The sequence below is a fragment of the Phyllostomus discolor genome, chromosome 14 (genome assembly GCF_004126475.2).
Source record: "Phyllostomus discolor isolate MPI-MPIP mPhyDis1 chromosome 14, mPhyDis1.pri.v3, whole genome shotgun sequence".
In the NCBI taxonomy this organism is placed as follows: domain Eukaryota; kingdom Metazoa; phylum Chordata; class Mammalia; order Chiroptera; family Phyllostomidae; genus Phyllostomus; species Phyllostomus discolor.
The window spans coordinates 13,418,530-13,440,068 of NC_040916.2; the positions used below are offsets into that span (position 1 = coordinate 13,418,530).

At 42.6% G+C, this 21,539-nt stretch overlaps 1 protein-coding gene across 1 annotated transcript in view; it reads right to left on the bottom strand.

Annotated features, from left to right (window-relative positions):
- Positions 1–21,248, bottom strand: part of PLA2G4A (phospholipase A2 group IVA) — a 149,830-nt gene extending 128,582 nt beyond the window's left edge. Inside the window, exon 1 of the mRNA XM_028530942.2 lies at positions 21,114–21,248. The gene's annotated coding sequence lies outside the window, so the exon portion shown is untranslated. The remainder of the gene's footprint in view (positions 1–21,113) is intronic.
- Between the last annotated feature and the right edge of the window lie 291 nt (positions 21,249–21,539).

Below are 21,539 nucleotides of genomic sequence, written 5' to 3' on the forward strand. Positions count from 1 at the left end.
TCTGAAGTTCTCCCCATGTCCCTGCCATCCCAATCCTTTTATACTTGTGAAATGGGTGTGGGGTTTCAGAGTTAAATAATATTTTCAACCACCCGCTTTCTTCAAAATGTGAAGGTGTAGGCTGTATCACAACCCAAGTTAGTATTTGATATCTCAGTTCTTATATCTAGGATCTTGATCAACACTTCCACTTTCAAGTTCAATATGTAGGTGGCCCAACTTCCAAAATGGCAGAATGAGAAACTTGGAAAATCCTCTCTGCAAAAAACACGGAAAAAAGTGGTCAGAGTTGTCACAAACAACTCCGGAAACTGACTAAAAGTCATGCAAAACATGAAAAGCATTTTTTTAAAGATTTTATTTATTTATTTTTAGAGCGAGAAGGAAGGGAGGGAGAGAGAGAGAGAGAGAAACATCAATGTGCGGTTGCTGGGAGTTATGGCCTGCAACCCAGGAATGTACCCTGGCTGGGAATCGAACCTGGGACACTTTGGTTCCCAGCCCGCACTCTATCCACTGAGCTACGCCAGCCAGGGCTCGAAAAGCATTTTTTTAAAAAACTACTAAATTTTAATAAGAGCAGTGAGAGACTGCGACATTTTAGCAAGAAGCTACTCCCACCATTACCACCAGCTCTGTTCTGCAGGATAGAAATTCTATCTGGAAGGCAGGGCAGTCCTGAGGAGGCAAGGGGCAGAGGTGGGGGATAAATGTATTTGCCAGAAAGCATGGAAAGTTGTATGTCCAGGGACGTTGTCAAGTACAATAGAGATGCAGTAGCAAACAATGAGTAAAGTTTAATGTTAGCACGGGATCTGTACTGGTTGGAGCAAGCAAAAAAAAAAAAGGGAAACCAGCCAGAAACTTCACAGGGAGACCTGGAGGAGACAAGCAGAGACAGCCTTGCCCAGCGCCACCTCCTCCTGGTGGCCTGGAGGACGCTGTATACGCAAGACTGCACATAACAAGAAGAAAGCTCAGGGGACCTTACCAAGACGTGGCTCTGTGGGTTCAGAAAGTAAAGACCAGCGATGACTGGTAAGTTCCATGTACTTTGAAAGCATTCCCCAGGACATAAGCAGATTAATCAGCAAAGGCTGAAGCCTTACTTTCTCAAGTGTGAAAGCAAAGCTCTGGCTAAGCTCAGGCTGACAGGTAAGTGATGCTGAGCCAAGGGCAACTCATTAACTAGGATTAAAAATAAAAACACAATGAAAAGTAAAAACTGAGCTGGCACATTGGAGGCTGAACACGGGAGGGACAGACTCCAGGGAATGCGGTGAGGAAAGTCATTCAAACAAATAAACAAAAAGCAACCGTAACCCATGCCCCCAGGGGAGGGATCAGAATCCAGGGTTGCTACAATGTATGATCTAAAATTTTCAACTTTCAGCAGCAAAAACAATAACAACAACAACAAAAGTAGTAAAGTGTGAGCTAGACACAGGGGGGTGAGGGGTAAGAGGGAGGAAGTAGTAATTATCCCTGAAGGGCTCCAGATTATAAATCTAGCAAATATTTCAAAGCAACTGTTACATATATGTTCACAAAACTGAAGAAAACAATGCTTAAAGAAAAGCATGACACAATAATCAAATAGAGAATAGTAATGAAGAGACAGAGACATTAGAAAAAATGATCAAATGTAAACTGAAGAGTTAAAAGTAAAAAAGAAGAAAATTTTACCCTTTGTGACAGTATGGATGAACCTGGAGAACATTACGCTAAGTGAAATAAGCCAGCCAGAGAAAGACAAATACCATATGATTGCACTCCCATGTGGAATCTAATGAACACACCGACCTAATAAGGAAATCAGAGACAGACTCAGAGATGGAGGGCAGATGACAGCTAGTGGTTGGGGGGATTTTAGGGGACAGAGGGACTGAGCAAAAAGGAGAAAGGACTCATGGTTATGGACAACAGTGTGGTGATTGCTCAGAGTGGTTATACAAGAACTAAGTGGCAAAGGGAAAAAATACAATCAAGGTTAAATCAAAAAATTCAAAAAAGAAAAAAAAATTGTAACTGAAGACTTCCAGTCAGGATGGTGATGTAGGTAAACACGGCTTACCTCCTCGTACAACCTTATTAATATTACAACTAAACCATAGAACAATCATCATTCAGAACCGTCAGGCAACAATGGAATTAAAGAAACCACATCCACCTAGACTAGTAGGAGGTGTGGATAAAAATTCAGGGGTGATATCTCAAGCAAGGGGTCCCAGCCCCACACCAGGGGCCCCAGCCCAGGGTTCCAGTGCCAGGAAAATAAGCCCCCACAACATCTGGCTGCAAAAACCAGCAGCAATTGAGCTGGTAGAAGATACTCCTGGAGCCCCAAGCAGTTCCTCTTAAAGAACCCACACACAGACTTACTCAGACTCATTCCTTCTGAGCTCCGGCACTGGGGTAGCAGCTTGAAAGGCACCAGTGGCATACTGGGAGAGGCTGAAGTACCTAGCATCAAGGTGAGAGCTGGAGGACAACTCTCTCCCAGACATAAAGGTGGGCAGAGGCCATTGTCCCTTTTCTGAACCCTCCCCACAGAGCCACAGAGCCACAGAGCCGTGGGTGCCATATCTGAGACTCCATCAACCTGGCTAAGACTGTCTGCCCTGCACTTGAAATTCCCTGAGGCTCTGCCCCACCCAACTTACAGGCCCACCCAAGCTGTTAACAGTGGTTTTCCCATATGAATGGCTGGTCTTGGCTCATGCTTCATAACTTCCTAAATTTTCGCAAACAAGCAACAGCTGGCCTTCTGTGATCCTTCAGCCCCTGTACCTCTTGCTAAGTGGCCCCAGGCCCAGCACTAGCAGCAGCCAGCCTAGGTTCATGGTTTGACTTCACCTAGGAACCCCCAAGCCCAGCACAGCTAGCAGCCATCTGTAGAGTGCTTTGTAGATCATGCAGGGTGCCTCTGGGTAGAACACAGGGGCGAGGGGTGGTGGCTGACATTGGCCTGCACCCCTGGGAAACCACAGAGTCTGCACAACCAGTGGACAACTACAGACCATGTCACAGCACCAACCCCCTGCCCCCGCACAGCTGATCCTCCACGGAGGAAGGAGGTTGGTGGTCAGTGGTCACAGCCACTCTTTGCCACTGACTGGCCTGTGTAAATCCCTCCCATTGATCTGCAAACAGCAATCAAGGTTCAACTACAAGAGAAGGGTGCTCAGCCCACACAGAGGGTACACCTTGAGTACCCAGCTTGGGTGATATATGTGGCTGTGCCACTGGGCCCTACAGGACACCTACTATATTAGACCATGGTATCAAGACAGAAAGCCATAATAGCTGTACCTAGTACATAGAAACAAACACAGGGAGGCTGCCAAAATGAGGAGACAAGGAAATATATCCCTAATAAAAGAACAGATCAAAACTCCAGAAAAGAACTAAACCAAATGAACATAAGCAATCTATCAGATGCAGAGTTCAAAACACTGGTTACAAGGATGCTCAAGGAATTTAGTGAGGACCTTAGCAGCATGAAAAAGATCCAGATCACGGGATGATACAGCCAAAGTGCTAAAGGAACAAAACTATCAACCAAGAATACTATATCTAAAAACATTATCCTTTAAAAACAGGGAAAAATAAAGACATTCCCACAATAGTCAGAACTAACACAATTTTTTGCCGTGGGATAAACATTATAAGAAGGTTCAGGCTGAAACAGATGTTACACCAGATGTTAACTCAAATCCACACAAAGAAATAGAAACGATTAAAAAAGGAAGTATATAGATAATTTAGAAGTTGGTATAAATCAAAATATTTCTTCTCATTTCTTCTCTTAATTGTTTTAAAAGTCAACTACAAAAAATAATAATTATAAAATTGTATTGTTGGGCTTATTTAAAGATGTATCACATATGAAAATAATAGTACAAAGAATGAGGAAGCAATAAAACTGTTATGGAGTAAGAAAATAACACCAGACAGTATTTGAATCCAGAGGAAGAAATAAACAGTATTAAAAACAGCACATATGACCCTGACTGGTGTGGCTCAGTTGGTTGGAGTATCATCCCATAACCAAAGCATCTCAGGTTCAATTCCCAGTCAGGGCACATACCCAGGTTGCAGGTTCCATTGGTGGTCAGGCATGTACAAGAAGCCAACCAATAAATGTTTCTCTCACATTGATGTTTCCCTTTCTCTCCCTTTCTCTCTCTCTCCCCCGTATCTCCTTCTCTCCCTCTTTCCCTCTTTCTCTGTCTCTCACCTCCTCTCTCTAAAGCAATGAAAAAAATGTCCTCAGGTGAGGTAAAAAAAAACAACAACAGTAAATGTGTAAGTCAAAACAAAGTATTTTACATAGTTTGCCTCTTTTCTTCTCTAAGCTTCTTTAAAAGACATAAAACATGTAAATCAATAAATTAAAATACTATATTTTAATACTATTATAAGATATATAGACTCTGACAACAGCACAAATGAGTGGAGATAGATCAGATCTATAATACAGCAAAGTTTCTACATTATAGCAAAGTTTCTATATTATACTGGAACTGTTATTGATACACATCAGATTATAATAAATTAAAATGCATATAGAAATAACTCCCACAGCAACCACTAAGAAAATCACTTAAAAATATAGTCAAAACTTCAACAAAGAAACTAGAATGGTCCATTAGAAAACACCTACTTAAAACAAGGAAGAGAGGAACAAAAAAGAAATGAGACACAGAAAAAACTGAAGGCCAAATGGCAGGGGGAAATCCAACTGTAACTATAACAACATAAAATGTGAACAGACTTCACACTGCAATCAAAAGGCAGAGACTGTCAGACTGGATAAACTCTAATACATACAAAGGACGAATAAAACCCAAATAAAGACTGCAGTTTAGTTAGTGGCTTTATACCAATGACAGTTTCCTGGTTTTTATCATGTAGGACAGTTATGTAAGATACTACAATTGGGAAATGTGGGTAAAGGCCATATGGGAATTCTCTGTAATATTATTGTAATTTCTTATCTTACATTATTTCACACTAAAGAAGTCACCTTAAAAGTTCAGTAGTTACGAAACAGTCACGGGCATGGAACCTCCAACATGAGAAATGCAGCCAATAGCATGGTAATAACTATGCATGGTTCCAGGTGGGTTCTAGACTTCATGGATTAGACAGATGTCTAGCCACTATGCCATCCACCTAATACTAATACAAAATAATGTTGAATGCCGACTGTAACTGGCAAATAAAAATAATACGGATATATTCATACATGTACAATTTTCATTCCGAAGTTAGGTTAAAGAAGTAACCAGGCAGTCGTGTCGGATAAGACCCCCTTTCCTCGGGATAATCATTCGCCATCTTTGCCAGCCAGTGATGGCATTTCCAATTCTAGTTATGAACGGGTGCCCGTTCGTCCTTGTTTTCTCCTAATCTATTCATAGTAGCAGTCGGTATTTTAGGTTTCTGTGTGATTAAGGCATTTCTGTCAAACTAACCACAATAAACCAAGAAAATGTTTTTCCCCCACAATTAGCTCAGTCCTGGAAGTCTTATGGCAACGAGGTTGCACAACCATTCTCATGAATTCTCATATAGCAGTTTTGGGGTTTTTTAAACTAGCTGAATAACTATTCTTGGTGAGTCGATAGTCTTTTAATTCTGAAGCAAGAGCTACGAAATTCATGCTTTCTTTTTTTTCTTTCTTCCCTTACTTTATCTTTTTTGACTGCCCTGTAATTAGAAACTTCCTGAGCACTAATGAGAGGGAATTTGGGATATGTTTTCAACACACACTTGTCTGTGCAATGCAACTGCTGGCTCTCAGAGAATGCCTATCAGTGTGGGGTCTGTCCAAAGCCCCTTTGCTCATGAGGTTAGTGCAAGACAGACTTCCCTGGAAAAGTGAACCAGAATCAGAAACACAGCCTAGAGGGTTCTGTTGATTCTCTTTCCCCGCACAGAGATGACAACAGGAGAAGAAGGGGCCGTTGTCAGGCTGTGGTTTCGGGCGGGAAGAAGGACAGGAACAGAGAGGGGCCTTTGCCCTGCCCTCCCTTTGACCATGGAGCAGAGCAAAGGAGGTAGCAGGGGCTCGGCCCTGAAGTCAGGGCGGGCTTCTCCTCCGGCGCCAGGCCCAGGAAGGCCAGGCCCGCCCCCCCACCCTTGCTCTGACAGGGCGATCCCGCCCCTCAGCCTCCTTCTCTGGGAAATGGGGAAAGGACCCCCACCCCTCACAGAGGCAGTGGGAGGACAGAATGAGAAAATGTATGTCAATCGTCAAGCCTGGTACCTAGTAAGTCATAAATATCCAAAATTCATCATCTGTTAATAATTTTGTGGATGAAACTGATGCTTTTCTTCAAACGGCTTCCATTTCCTAAGACTTATGTGGCTCTTTGGAGAGTTCTAACAAATGCAAGTAGGCAAATCTGTTGAGCATCTTTTACAAAGATGGAACTTTCTCATTTTTGACATGTTTTAACAGGGAGTAAGAAATACTGCTGTTTTCAAAGCTTTCTCCATCCTGTGGCTATAGCGGTTGCGAAGTGAAAAGGGCCATATGCTGTCCTTTCCATCATCCTCTTTTCATACAGATATATAGCCACGATGGCATTACCAAAATTTTAAATTCTTAAATTACTTTGCTGGCATTTAAAAAAATATCTAGCCCAAGCAAAGGGTTTGATTTCTCCAAAAGGCACACAACAAAATAAAGAAACAAGAGGAATTAAGATAAGTAGATGCACTGCTTTATATTAGACATGTCTCTCAAGCCACGCTCTCAGTGTAGTACAGAAAACTTGCTGAGAGAGCTTTCCTGCTCCCCAGGCAATCTCAGAGCACATGCCACCACGTGCAGCGGCACCGTGAATTAATCAGGTCTGCCTGTGCCCCACGGACACCTGGTCCCGGCGGCCGATGTCCATGCTATTCCTAGAGAACTGACTTTTCTGCTCCGTGTTTATTCCCCAGTCCCTGGCGGGCCTTCTTTATCTCTTCAATTTGTATTATTATTGAACATTCATTATTTACACAGACGAGTATGTATGGATCGCCTACCGGTTTTGGAGAATGGGAACACTGAGGTGGTTTAAATGGAAGAGGCCTGGTAGAAAAGGCCAATGACTACGCTGCTATCTGAAACGGGGAATGGGTGTCGATGTGCAGAAAGGGGAAATGGGCAGACTTGCTCCAGGAAAGGCCATGAACAGGAAGCTGTGGCCACACTGAGGAGGCTCCATCCCACCTCGGGCTCTTACTGGCGCCGCCTCTTCCCCCCAACATATACCTTCTCTGCGGGAGAGTCTGCCCATCCGTCAGGGGTCTGTGCAATACACTCACTCTCTAAAGCAAACCGTCTTTTAAACTACCTGCTAGGTCAAGACCCTTATATTTCTCCCTCAGATCCCTAACCACAGTGGCATGCACACGATACCATCGTAAGGGGCACGTGTCTCCCTAGCTGTGAGCAACATGCAGGCAGTTCTGCCTCTTTCTTTCTCCCTGTCTTCCTGTTGGGCCCTGACGCCGTCACCCAATGACTGTAGGATGCATGAACAAACTTGGGAATTTGTACGGAGTTTTGGGGGGGCGGAAATAGCCAGACCATAGAGGAGGCCTTGTGTTGAGAAATAGTCCAGGGGAGGCAGAGCCTATTTATGAAACCTAGGATGACAAACTGGAAGACATCTTAGCAATCGCTAATTTGCTGACTTAATTTTAAAAGTGCACATGTATTCAACATTTCCCAGGTTCCAGGTACTATGGGAAGGGATTCATATACGCCATCTCATTTCCTCTGCGTAACAAAGCAGGGGTTATTGTAAACATTTTAGAGATAAAAAAAACAAAACTAACCTTTAGAAGGGTTAAGGGATTTGTCAAATGACAACTCAGAGTGAGGCAGACGGCTCCCCGGCCCACCCTCGGCCCGAGAACAGCATCTCCCAGAAAGGCTACGCCAGCACTTTCCCCGGGTCATCTGTGTTCACACGGCCCGAGCTGGCCCCGGATCCTGACACTCTGCCTCGGGCCAAACCCTTTCTTTCTACACCTTTCTGCCGCTCTACCCTAAAGGACAGGAGGGATTTTGAGACATTATACAATAAATGGTAGTGTTATGTGACTTGGCAGAGAGCCAGCCCAGTGGAAGTGATACTTTGTATGAGTTTGCTAGGGCTGTCACATAACGAAACACCACAGACTGGGTGGCTTCAACAACAGAAACTTCCTTTCTCGAAGTTCTAGGGGCTGGAAAGGTCGGTGTCAGCAGATCTGGTTTCTTCCGAGGGCCCTTTCATTGGCTTACAGATGGCTACCTTCTCCCTGTGTCCTCACAGGGTCTTTCCTCTCTGCCCGCACACCGCTGCTGCCTCCTGGTGTGTCCAAATTTCCTCTGTGAGGGCGCCAGCCAGACTGGTTCAGGGTCCATGCTAAGGGCCCTAACTCTACCAGCTCTATTAAGGCTCTCTCTCCAAATGGACTCGAGGATAGAACAGACAGTGGCGGGAGGAGACGGGGACACTTCACTGCACCAATCGGGGATGGGACAAGGGCACAATTCAGTCTATGACATGCCAATAGCACAAACAGAGCAGTTACACAAAGCATTCAGTTGTGAATGGAGAAAAGTCCTGCTTGACGAGGGAGGGACACAACCAGCCAGAGCGGCCCAGGGGTGGCTCAGCATGCTCCTAAACTCGGATGGTGGAAGTGAAACGAGGAGAGCACACGGCACGTTTAAATGGGCCAGCCTCCTTCGTCCGGCTACTGAAAAAGCACACGTGCATTCTGCAGAAATGGAACACCACCCACAACGTAGTTTCTTCTGCCACTCTCAACTGCCGAGTGCTACTCCCCGGGAACGTACATTAAGGGCCAGGAAACCGGCTGGTGCAGCCTCACCACAGTCCTATGAACAAAGCGACAGCGTCTCCTCACCAGGGGCCAGTTCCCTCATTTTCTTCCCTTGCCCATCTATCTGGCTTGTTGTTATTTTCCACGGTTTCACCTCTGGGTGGCCAATCACAAGCAGCCATGGGGGCTCTATTTTAGGGCACACAATTTTGGAACTAGAAGACAATATTCCCAATCGCCACCCAGACAGCACTTCAACGTGCACATGCATAAGCTGAGGCTAAAGATGTAAACAAATTTACCTAAGCTCACCCCGGTTAGGGAAACAGCGGAACGCACCTCTTTTTTTTTCCCCAACTACGGTTTACATTCACAACTTTTCTATGTTCATTTCAGATGTACGGCATAGTGGTTAGACAGGCAGGTACTTTACAGAGGCTGGACCCTGAAGAACCAAACAAATCAGAAACAGACTCATGGATACAGAGAACACACGGGCGGCTGACAGAGGGGGACAGGGTGCAGAAGGCACAGGGATTAAGAAGTGAGCGTTGGTGGTTGCAGAGCAGTCACGGGGATGTAAAGTACAACACAGGGAAGACAGTCAGTAATATTCGACTACTATGTCTGGGGCAGGTGGGTACTGGGAATATCGGGGGGCGGCTGGATGCATCTCTTCGCTCTCAGCTAGGACCTTTCGTTATACTGCCAGCACACCCTCTGCTCTCCCCTGCAGCCCAAAAAGAAATATAGCCACAATAAAAGAGAACATATAAGTAAATTTTAATTTGACCCAAATTTAAAGTTGCCAAGTTACGGTTTGTTGTTAGGCTCAAGATACGACTTTGAGGGAAGTGAATAACTGAATTTCTCCCTCTGATTCGTCAGATAAAACTTAAAAAGAGTCATTTTCATCTTCTGTGCTTTTCTAGGTTTGAATAATAGTTAGAAGATGTTTACTTACAAACACTAGGTGGATTATTCCCAGAATTCCTCTTCCCACACAAGCCACCATGGAGACTTTTATGTTCATTTTTAGAGAATGGAGGATAGCATTCTACCTTCTGCTTCAAAGCAACTGAAAACAGTGATGCATTTGGTGTTCGCATTTTTTAAACCTAACTAACAGCGTCGCACACAAGGCTAGGAAAAGGAGTGTGCTTTGCGAAGCACATTTTATTCCTACAGCTCCCCCTCTCCAGACCAGGCAGTTGGCAAATATTCTCCCCGAGGGAGCATTCGTGTTTTGTTGAGACTTCCACTCCCTCTGTAATTGCTGCCTTCTTTCATGACGTACCCCTGATTGCCACAGCAGGGAAAGCCATTTTTTTCCCCCTAAAGTAAACAATGCCGGGAAAACCCCCAGGAAAACCGTCATACTGGCTTTAATGTTTCACGATCGTGAGGCTGATCTTGTAGTTAACACAGGAATGTTGGCTATGATCTTGAAGTGGAAGAAAATGGACAGAAAAACAGCGGGAGTGGTGGAAGATCAGCCGAGCTGTCTATCCGCCCATTTCAGGTGTGAGTTACTGTGAGAAGCAGAGGAGCATTCTACAGTCCTGCAGTGGGAAATACGTAACAGGGGTTCAAGTTCACCATTCATTTGTCAGGTTGGAAGGAGTTCTGAAATATGCTTCTAGGTACTGGGAATGAAAATTCACTTTTGAAATGGACAGGAAACCCAGGGGTTTTTTTTGCCATGGTAAGAGCCCTGCAAATATAAAACACGCATTTGAGACAGTATCCTTAAGAGTTCTCAATCTTTTTTATAGCATGGACCACTTTGGCAGTTTGGCTGAAGCCCAGGGACCTCTGGATACAGTCTGACATTATGAAATTCGTGAAGTACAACATTGGATTACAAAGGAAACCAACTGTGTCGAAATACATGGAGTTGGTGCAGCCTAGAAGGCCTCTTAAATGGTAATGCATACAATGTTTTAGGCACAGGGGTGTCCAACCCTTTGGAATCTCTGAGCCACACTGGGCCATGCACTAAATACATTGTGACACATAATCACACACACACACACACAAATCTCACAATGTTTTAAGTAAATTTACGATTTTGTGCTGGGCCACATTCACAGCCCTCCTGGGCTGCCGGCTGGACACCCCTGCCAGAGCTCTGCATCCCGCTCTCTCCCTCTACTTCTATGGAGTACACCTGTACAGTTCTAAAGTCTGGTGTGAGAATACTGAGGGCAGAGGAACTTGCAACACAACAACGGGTAAAATAATAGGAAACTAAGTTATGTTGATACTATCAACCTCAGGTAGCACTATAAGTAAACATGTAAGCACAACCTGAATATTGAGGTGTTACATATAATAAACACAGGTTGAGATGACATAGAAACACTGTCATTTCTCCAAAAGGTGAAATTCACATTTTCTCAACCATAGATCAGCAAGCTGGAAAACAGTGTCAAGGACATTAGTCAAATTGTAAGAATGTTTTTTAGTTGAGCTAGTTGAGCTTCTGCTGGTGAAATGTAACGCCTCGGTGGGCTTTGTGAAAATATGGAATTAGGAAAAACAGTGTTGTGCTCGCCCCTTCATTTTGCAGATGTCTCCTTCATTTTGGACAGGAGGCAGCTAGGTAACTATACCTAAACCAGAGCCTGACAAACATGGGGAGAGTCGGGAACAAAGTGCAGAATGAGTTTGCAGTTCGCGTGTCTCGCCGGGACAGGAGGAAAGGAGGGCAAGGAGCCCTCAGAGGCCAGGCAGTGCATCTGGGGCACAACTGAGGCCCATGCAAACTGCCTCTGACCACAAGGAGTTTCCCCTTCTCACCACGCTGCCCAGCTTAACCCACACGAACTCACTGCTTCCATTCATGGAAGCGCTTGTCCATCGTTAGTGAAAAACTAAAGTATTTTAATGCTAACAGTATTTGTGAAGAATGGCTAGTGAATTTTTTAAAAAAGAAAACATGAGTTTTTAAAACTGAGGAATTATAGAGTCCATAGTTCAATTAATATTATTTCAGTTCTTGACACATCTCATTTTAACTACGGTAACTGGGATTTAACAAGAAACAACAGGTCCAAAATGGAGTCACTCGTGCTAAGCCCCACATCAGCAAACCAAGACTTAACTGCAGCTCCAATGTCTCCCAGGGATGTGACCCTTAACCAGTCAGCGTGGAATTACTTGGTCAGCATTAGTGAGGTAATCTGCGTAACAGACCCTTCCACCCTAAGGAAAGCAACCTTGGCTGGGGCAACCCACTTATTATTATAAATTTCCTGTCCCCGCTCCTCCTCCTGCCTATAAAAACCTTCCAGTGTTTACGGCTCCTAGGAGCTCCTTTCTACTTGTGTGATGGGGTCCTTCCCGATCCACAAATTGTTGAATAAAGCCAATTAGATCTTCGAATTTATGCAGTTGAATTTTGTCCTTTAATGTGAGCTGTTCTCTAAAGCTCTAAGGGTTGAAAAAGAAAAGGAAATGCCTTTTAGTTGCAAAAGGAGGGATGTATGTCAGGTCAAAGAAGGAACACCCTAGAAGCAGGGCTGTAAAGACCCTCTTTGTCGATGATCAATTATTAAAATTAAGTGTTTTAGTCATCTTTATGTGGTAGAGCTGTCTTCGTTCAAACTGTACAGAGCATTCTCTTGAGGGAGCACTAGCAGGCTCTCAAGGAACCTGGAGAAGTAGGCAAAAGCTAAAAAAAAGAGCTGAGACACGTGACGCAAACCAGACACAGGAACTTAGCCAGGCATCCAATAAAGGGAGGTGAGGCAGCTTTTAAACGGTCAGAACTGAAAAGGACAATAACAAACCTAGAGGCCAGGACTTGAGGAAAAAGGACCCAGCACGTGACTCTTGGAACAGGTAAAGGCACTGAGATTGGCTGGGGTGTGGAATCCAGCTGGGCCTCACAACTTCCAACCGGAGTCTGGAAGGAACGAAGCATCAACTTGTGCCTATAGCACACTGGAACTCCCAGTTAATAACTACAACAGACAAAGGGATGTGTATTCCACGTGCTCTCGAATGCGTATGCGTTTCTGTTTTATGAATTTATGTTTTGTTTCTGTTTTGTGTTTTTGCTCAGTGTACTTCCTGATCGTTCATGTTAAGGATTTCCAGATTTTCTTTCTTTCCTTCTATGAAAACTCCCGCTCTAGAAGAACTCGGCGGTTCTAGCTTCTCTGGCTTTGCTCCTAGCATTTTTAACACAGCTGGAGAGAAACCACAGAACCTGGCAGACTGGTTGCATTTTTAGGTTCACGTTCTCAAAACTCAAAGGGGCTCTCAACACTATACAGCGTCTTTCCAAGCGTCTCTGGCAACCTTGCATTCCCACTTTAGAAAAGGACTTTCTTCTTGCCCTCAAGTCTCTCACCCCGCCCCCACCTGCACCCCACTTTCAGCTGATGAGCTCATCTCCCTTCACTGAGAAAACAGAAGGTGCCAGGGGGAAGTTGCTCAGCTTCCCACCACCAGATCTGCATCTGCAAACTAACTCCTCTACAAGTACACAAAGCGGCAGAGTTCCTGCTACAGACCAGGCCATGCTCAACAATGCCTCTCCAGGTGCAAAATCCCTCTCTCCATGCCTGCCTTTCCTGAATCAGCAAACTTCGGTTTCTATTGCACAAACGGACCGGCAAAGCTGTTGTTGGTCCCCCTCTAGTCCCTATCCTTTTGCCATTTGCATCTCCTTTTTTACTCTGTTTCCCCGAGGGATTCCTCAAAGGGCCATTTGCTCACACTGTATCCACCCGCTTGGCATCGCAGTCACACGGCCTTCTCACTCTCTCCTGTCCACGGAAACCGCCCTTAACCAAGACCTGTAATGACCACCAAGTGTTCACATGCAGCCTCACTTTCCTGCCCTCTGTCTCTGGGACCACCTTCCACCCTTTGCTTCCACGACACAGCTCCCATCCCCAGTTTTCCATCTGATTCCTTGGTTGTTCCTTTGCGGGCTCATTTACAAATGCTGTTCTGGGCCTGGACCGCCACCCCCCCCACACACACCGCCACACCGTCCTCACTCCATCACCTCTCACCACGGCTTCTCATCCCTCACACCGTGGCTCAAGTTCTACTTCTCAGGAAAACCTTTCCATCCTTCACCTTCCCAGGCTATTTTCTACTGTTAAAGTTCATGTGCTTCCTTTATTATCTGTTCATTGTTTGCTCAATAACTGTCTCTCCCCTCCAAGAGGTATGCCCTAAATGTAGCACAATGCCTAGCATATAGCCAGTATTAACTAAAACTTACTGAATTGGTGAAGAAACAAATGCACACAGCCCAGTGAGCACCGATTCCTGGTTGATATCAGCATCTACATATTTTTGACCTAATAGGTGAAATTCTTAAGGGAAAAAGAAAACAGTCTATCTAATTTCTTCCTATAGTATCTGTTCTTTTTCTAAGTATTAAAAAAGGTACACTTTTCTTGCCCTCCTGGTGTGGCTCAGTGGATTGAGTGCCAGTCTGAGAACCAAAACGTCACGGGTTCAATTCCCAGTCAGGGCACATGACTGGGTTGTGAGCCAGGTCCCCAGTTGGGGGCATGTAAAAGGCAACTGAACAATCTTTCTCTCCCTCTCTTCCCCACTCCCTCTAAAAATAAATAAATGGAATCTCTAAAACACATACATTTTCTACTATTTTTCTAGCTATATTATACATATTAATAAAACAGTATGTCGAAATTATTTTTTTCTCACAGAAAACTGTCATTCTTATAGGAGTGTTCTTTACCTTCTGACAACAGCTCATAAGATATTAAACAACCAAGTCAACGTGTCAACACAAAAACATAAGCAGAACTGCAAATGCTAAATTAATCTCACAAAATTAATTATTTTTTATATCTTTCATCAACAAAAGAAGCATTATTGGTGATAAAGATAAAAGAAAAAGCATGTAAATATTGTGAACCTTTATACATTTTAAATACAAATTCCGGGCTGCTGCCACCTCCAAAAGTAAGTGGTTAGTGGTAGATTAGAAGTAGCCACCTTAATATTTTATAATTAAGTTCTTAACCACAAGGTATGTTTCATTTAGAATTTTTTCCTAGGAGAATCTTCCTAAAATACACGTTAGTAGCCTCTTCTTCTGCGAATCAGGAACGTAACAACACTGCATGTGAACCACCCTGGCACGTTGAAAGCAGTGACTTATGAGACGGTCTTGAACTATGACAGTGACTCTGGGTTATCTCTTTGAGATCTAAGTTCATGACCCCCATAATGCTAAATTCGTGTGTCTGTTCTTTGTGGCAGTTGAGTGGGAAGAAAGTCACTACCTGCTGAGGTTTGGGGTAGACCTCACAAGGGACTGTGGCTATTACAAAACCTTAGTCGCAGGTGCAGGAGCTGGCCCAGGAGGTCGCCACAACTGCGTGCATCTTTGGGCACGTTTCCCCTATCGCTTTTCTATAAATTCTTTTTTTTTTCATTTTTTTTTATTTTAATCCTTGTTCATATACAGTTTTCTCCTTTTTACTCCCAATCCCGTCCCCCCCACCCTCCCCAGCTTTTCTATAAATTCTTATGTATTTGCTTTAAATTACTTTTCTCAATACTTTTATAATATTACATCAAACATTGCATGTAAAAGCCCACAAAATAGATTACCCTTTCATTCCCATAAATAAAAATAAGAGCTTGAAGAAAACTTGAAGACACAATTCTTCTGCCCCTAGACTACTTGGAAGGCATTGTCTCTTCCAGAGATACAGATCCAAGAAGTCAGCAAGAATATCTTCTCCCACAAGGGGCGTAACCTCCCAGCTCACTCACTGCCTACGTGCTGAACTCAGCTTGCTTATCTTGTTGAAGCTGTGGGCATTAAAGTATGGGGCAAAGAGGAAGTGTGTCAACTTACTGACTGAAATCCAGAAGCTGTTCACTGACCTAGTATTTCTAGTGGCACACTTGCATCGGGCACTCAAACTTGACCTAGTATTATTAATGATCAAGTTATACATATGTATAATAAATCATATTACAACTAATGTAAGTTTTTATCCCTGAAAAGAAGTATATGGTTTACCATGTTGCTGAATTGTTTAGAGAGGTAAAATAATAATTATTTTTTTCTATTAATGATGAATCCAAGGTCAGAGTAACCATTTTTACGCAAATGCTTTACGCTAATTTCTAGGGTTAATAAAAAAAGCCAAAAAGAGCTATGGGCTCTTAGAGAACGCTCTATCCCCAAATGGAGGCACAACTTCTGGAAAAATTAGTACTTCTTCTATAACTCTTAATGTGTTTATTTTTTATTTTTAGGTAAAACTTTATATACTTTATCTTTTTTAAGTGGCATAGACCTATATTAAATGCTAAATAGTTCCAAAATATGAAATTCTTCATACCTCACTTTTTAAATCATTCTTAAATGTTTATACAACTTCCTCTAGTAGGCCCACCAGTGATCTAGTTAAAAAAGAGCAATTGAGCTAACATGGAAACCTGTACTGGATCTTCCTTAAAATTTCTCCAACGTTAACAAAAATAGGAAGAACTTGACAGCCTTAAAAATTACATACATACAAACTGCAAATATAAACCAACTAATCAACTGAAGCATTCAAAATGCATCGAGCTGGAAATCCTCAAACTGGGACATTAAAGAAGCCATTTGATATTTCAACATCTCCCTCTTCACATCTGCAAAATGGGACTACCGGCTCCGCTAACTTGCAAGGCTATTGTTGAAATGAAGTTCTCAAGCAGTCTCCTCGTAAACCACAAAACGCCGTGCAAATGAAAGGCATCATTGGCCCTCTGATACTTTTTTCAAACAGAATCTCACAGCGAGAGTAGCAGAAATTTGGTGCATCTCTGTTTTCTCAGGCAAGTGATGGTATCGAGAGGCCAGAACACTGTCTGCTCTGTTTACGATCTTCTTTGAAATCCAAGAAACAACTTTCTGTTTCACCCAACTGGTCATGCCCAAACCATCAAGGAGGAGAAGATGAAGAGTTGACTGAAATGTAAACTCGTTTTCTCTAAGTTGGTTCGGGACAAACATGGACATTGTTTTTCTTACAAAACCTGTATAAGGAATCACCCCATAACCCTGGCCCTTCTCTACATTAGGCAGAGCCGGCTGTTCTTGGGCACACAGGAGAGTCTATGAGGATTTGGTCCTCTTCTCGAAACGCTCTGCAATTTCCCTAATTTTGTGGAATATGACCGTCCATGAGAACAAAAATTACTTACTTTCATTTTTCTACGCATCTCGCCCATTTCCAAAAAAAGCTTTTTCAGGAAACAATAAGGTCAATCCTCCAACACTGAGAAGAGCAATGTTCCCAGAATCTATATTTCCATTTCAAAAGTTAGCCTTTAATGCTAAGACCCCGAACACTCTTCAAAATTGAGGACCCCAAAAGGCCTTGGATTATGTGAGTCATATCTATTGATATTTACCAAGTTAGACATTAAAAGAGAAAAAAATTAAAGCTCACACTGAAAGCGGTAATTTATAAACACAGACCCATAAGTGGCCACTTTGAAAACTGTTCAACCTTAGTTCTGAAAGAGATGCAAATTTAAGTGAGATACCATTTTCATATAACAATTGTCTAACTTTAATTTGGTGTTTGTTGTGATAAGACAATGCTGGCTTAGGGAAACTCTACTCACTTACACTGCTTATAAACAGGTACAATCTGTCTCGAGAATAAAATGGCAAAAATAATAATAGCATTCCATGATAGACTGCTAAATATTTTTAAGAATCCTCCAAATAATCTATTATTATTATTTCTATTTTATGGTTGAGAAAAGAACATTTTGCTAAAGCGATTATTGACTTATCTCACAATGGGTAAGAAGTGGACCTTCTGTTAGAACTTGTGACATAGACAATTGTGACTTGGGTAGACAATTGTGATAGTCTACCCAAAGGAAGTAAGCAAGAATGTGTACACTTACATACAAGGTCCTAGCTGAAACATTATTTATAATAATGGAAAACTGGAATCTATCTAAATATCCAACAACTGATAATAGGCCACTGCAACATTTCCACAGGCTAAAATTACATCACGGTGAGAGCCATACTCTTGTTTATGAATAGACTGCTGTTACTTGCACAGTGTGAAACACACAGTAATACGTTACACAATAATATTTGTTTAGGAAATAAACAAATACAATACAGTGCACAAGTACCAAAAAATCACAGTTTAACAGAAAATGTCATAATGGAGGTGGAAGCATGTTATAAAACAGCATGAACGGTATATTAAACTAATTAAACAAGGAGGCCATTACACGGAGGTGCCTTGAACACCATGGAGGCCTACAAAACCAGACCGAAATCTGACCCTGCAAATGCTTCAACGCTACAGAACTGAGACCTAAGGACAGCCGATCACAAACGGCCAACTAGGCTTTAAGCTGTAGCTGATCAATAATTTTCTTACTGCGCTTCCACTTTTTCCTCTGTATCTCGAGATCCCGCTGGTGACGCGCTCCTAATCACTTCTGGTTTTGCATGGCCTCATCCCAATCAATTTTTGCTCAAGTAAATTCTTAACGTTTCCCATATGCCTCAGTTTATCTTTCAGCCTGTATGATAATTTTATATCATCTACATGTGAGTACAGGTATGTAAAAATGTCTAGAAACATAAGAGTTGTACGTAGAGGAATTCCTGTCTCTTTGTTGATGTATGCTAGTCACTCAATAAATATTTGTTGATTGAATAAATGAATGAATGACAAGTTTACAAGTAGTTATCCCTTTGGGGAGCTATAAGTAATTGTTTTCCTTTACTTCTTTCTAATTTTCTATATTTAATGAAATTTAAACACGGAGCATGAATTACTTTTGTAGTAACTGAGAATACTATAAAACATTATCATGCTGAGAAACATAGTTTGGAATTTTGAAATATAAGAGCAAATATAGACATCCCATAATCCAATTAAAAGTAACTAGTGTCTTGTTTTCTTACTGTGTTTTACTTAGTGCATTCAGCAGTTAAAAATGTATGTTACAAGCCCTGGCTGGCGTAGCTCAGTGGACTGAGCGCGGGCTGGGAACCAAAGTGTCCCAGGTTCGATCCCCAGCCAGGGTACATTCCTGAGTTGCAGGCCAGAACCCCTAGCAACCACACATTGATGTCTCTCTCTCTCTATCTCCCTCCCTTCCCTCTCTAAAAATAATAAATAAATAAAATCTTTTAAAAAATATGTTACAGGAAAATGGCAAGCTTAGTATTGTACAGCTAGTTATTATTGGGGTTAAGTCTAGAATCCAGGTCACTTGGTTGCCAGGCAAGTAATTTTTCCATTACACCAAACTGCTCAGAGTTCCAGAACAGTAACGAATAGGTGAAGAACATGGCCATGGAAATATTCACCGTTACGTGTTTCCCTACTGATAAATAAAATGATTTGTTAATTATTTGATATTATCAGAAAACTCAAAAGTTCTATTTACTGCATTTTCATGTGACATGAATTGTTTTGGGGGGAGGGATATGAACTTCCTAAAGCTGTTTCCAAATTTGTGCATTTTGGGGAGCAGGTGTGCATCACAATGGGAAGGGTCAGCCTTCGTACTCCCTGTAAAAAAAGGATCTGTGGTTTTTAAAAAGTTAAGAATAACTGAGGCTATAAAGTCTGAAAGCAAGAAGAGGAAAAAAACCTGATGGTAAATAAAAGGCAAAAAAGAGAGGAAAAGGAACCACAGCTAATTCTGTCTTCCTCTTTTTTATTCCTGGAACTTATTTTTAATATGCAAATGATTTGGTTTCGTGACTTTGCTTTCCAAGCAATGACACTAAGCACAATACCGACTAGTTAAAAACAGGCCCAAGTGTCTCTGTGTTATAAATTTCTACACCCACTCGGAAATCGATTCAGTAATTATTGTTTTCCTCCTGAAACATAAGTGCAATATAGTTCACAAGTGACTTCTTTTCAACATGGTAAATCAATCTTGAAGTATACTGTACTTATGTTTCAGAAGGAAAAGAAAAATTACTAAATCGATCTCTGAGTTTCTTGTCCTATAAAATGTGCTTCCCCTGTAGGAAGTTTGTAAAGCTGCTGTGAGCAAATGCAGATTAAACACATCTCTAGGCATTTCACAATTATTGCTTAATTCAAAATTTAACTCCTCCTCCACTCGATGAAAGAAGCAAATACATGTTTCTTATCGCAACATCAAACTTGATTGGCAAGGTCTAAGCACCTCTGGAATATAATTTAAAAACTCTGAACAGGGTTTGTTGCACCAGTACTCTGCAGATATGTCTTGGGCTACAATTTTACATTTATGAAAGAAACAGCAATCAACTAAAACACAAATTCTCCTTGAAAGTGTTAAATATGAAAACATCTTAGAATTGACTTAGAATTGACACCCATCCAAATGATGTGCCTCTAGTACTTTCCATGTGCATCAGAAGAAGAAATGCTTACATCATCAACCAATAGGAAGAGCATTTCTTGTGCTAGAACAGTGTTTGAGGCGAAAAGCCATTGTTTTTAAGACTAAAACGATTATGTAGTGTAGGAGACCTAGCTATGCTAAGCCGCTATTATTTCAAATCCAACACCTTTTTTTACTGTTTCTTCAGAAACAAAATTACTGAAATAGTAGTCACACTTAAAACTTAACTTTATTATTATTTGATCAAGTGTTTTCCAGGATTCAGTTTGGGACTGTTATACTCAGCATGCCCACTAACTTAGGGAAAAGGCGAAGAGAATACCAGTTGTTTTACAGTTAACTTTTCAATGCTGTCTTCCCCGCCCTCCTCCCCCTGCAGCTAACACTGCAGCACATTAAATACCCAGGAGTACTTTGCATAAGTACCCAATGACTATGTTTTTAAATCAAAACTCAAGTGAGTCCACACATTCCGTGGCTAACGAGAGTCAGGGCTGCACGCTGCGTGCTCTAGGGTGGGCGTCTGTGACCCTGGGGTGGCTGGCTTCACGTGGGGAGCTCTAAGGAGCGCCACCACGCTGCCTTTTTGAATGTGGGGTTGGCTTTCTTTCGCGGCTGTAAGTGAAGAAAACACCTTATCTTTCGACTCCCCTGGTGTAATTAGACCCCGGAAATCAAAACTGGCATTTGTTAGAAGAACAGTAAGTTCCCTGATCCAAAAGGCAGAGAACGGGCAGACTTTTCAAAGCGGTGCGGACTAGGATTCCCCTGCGTCCTGGGCTCCTGCCAAGTAAGACACAGACTAAAAGCTGAGGAGGGTGGCAGAGAGAAGTGCAGCGGAGCGGGGGGGGGGGGGGTAGAGTAAATATATTGCTTACAGTTCCCAGAGTTACATGAGCTTCTTCGGGCTCCTTTATGTCTCTAGCTTTCTGTCGGGATCCTTTTTCAGCCGGCTACCACTGAGAAATTAAGCCTTGTCCCTGGTGGGAGGGGCTAAAACGTGGGCTGGTTTCCTTTAGTCTTCGCAGATGTCTTAAGGTGGAATGAAAGAGGAAGCGAGGGGAAGCGTTGTCCCTGCAGAAGCTAGTATCCTAATGTAAGTGATCAATTAACAGAACCAGGGGTTTGAAGGCAGAACACGTGCTTGAACATGTGGGTTAACAGGTCCTAAACTATGTGGACGCTGGCTCTCGTGTGTGTCTCTGTGTTTGTGTGTGTGTGGGTGTGTGTGGGTGTGCGTGTGCGTGCGCGTGTGTGTGTCTGGAAGTACTTCTTGTCCTTAAGCAGTTACTGCTTCCTCTTTT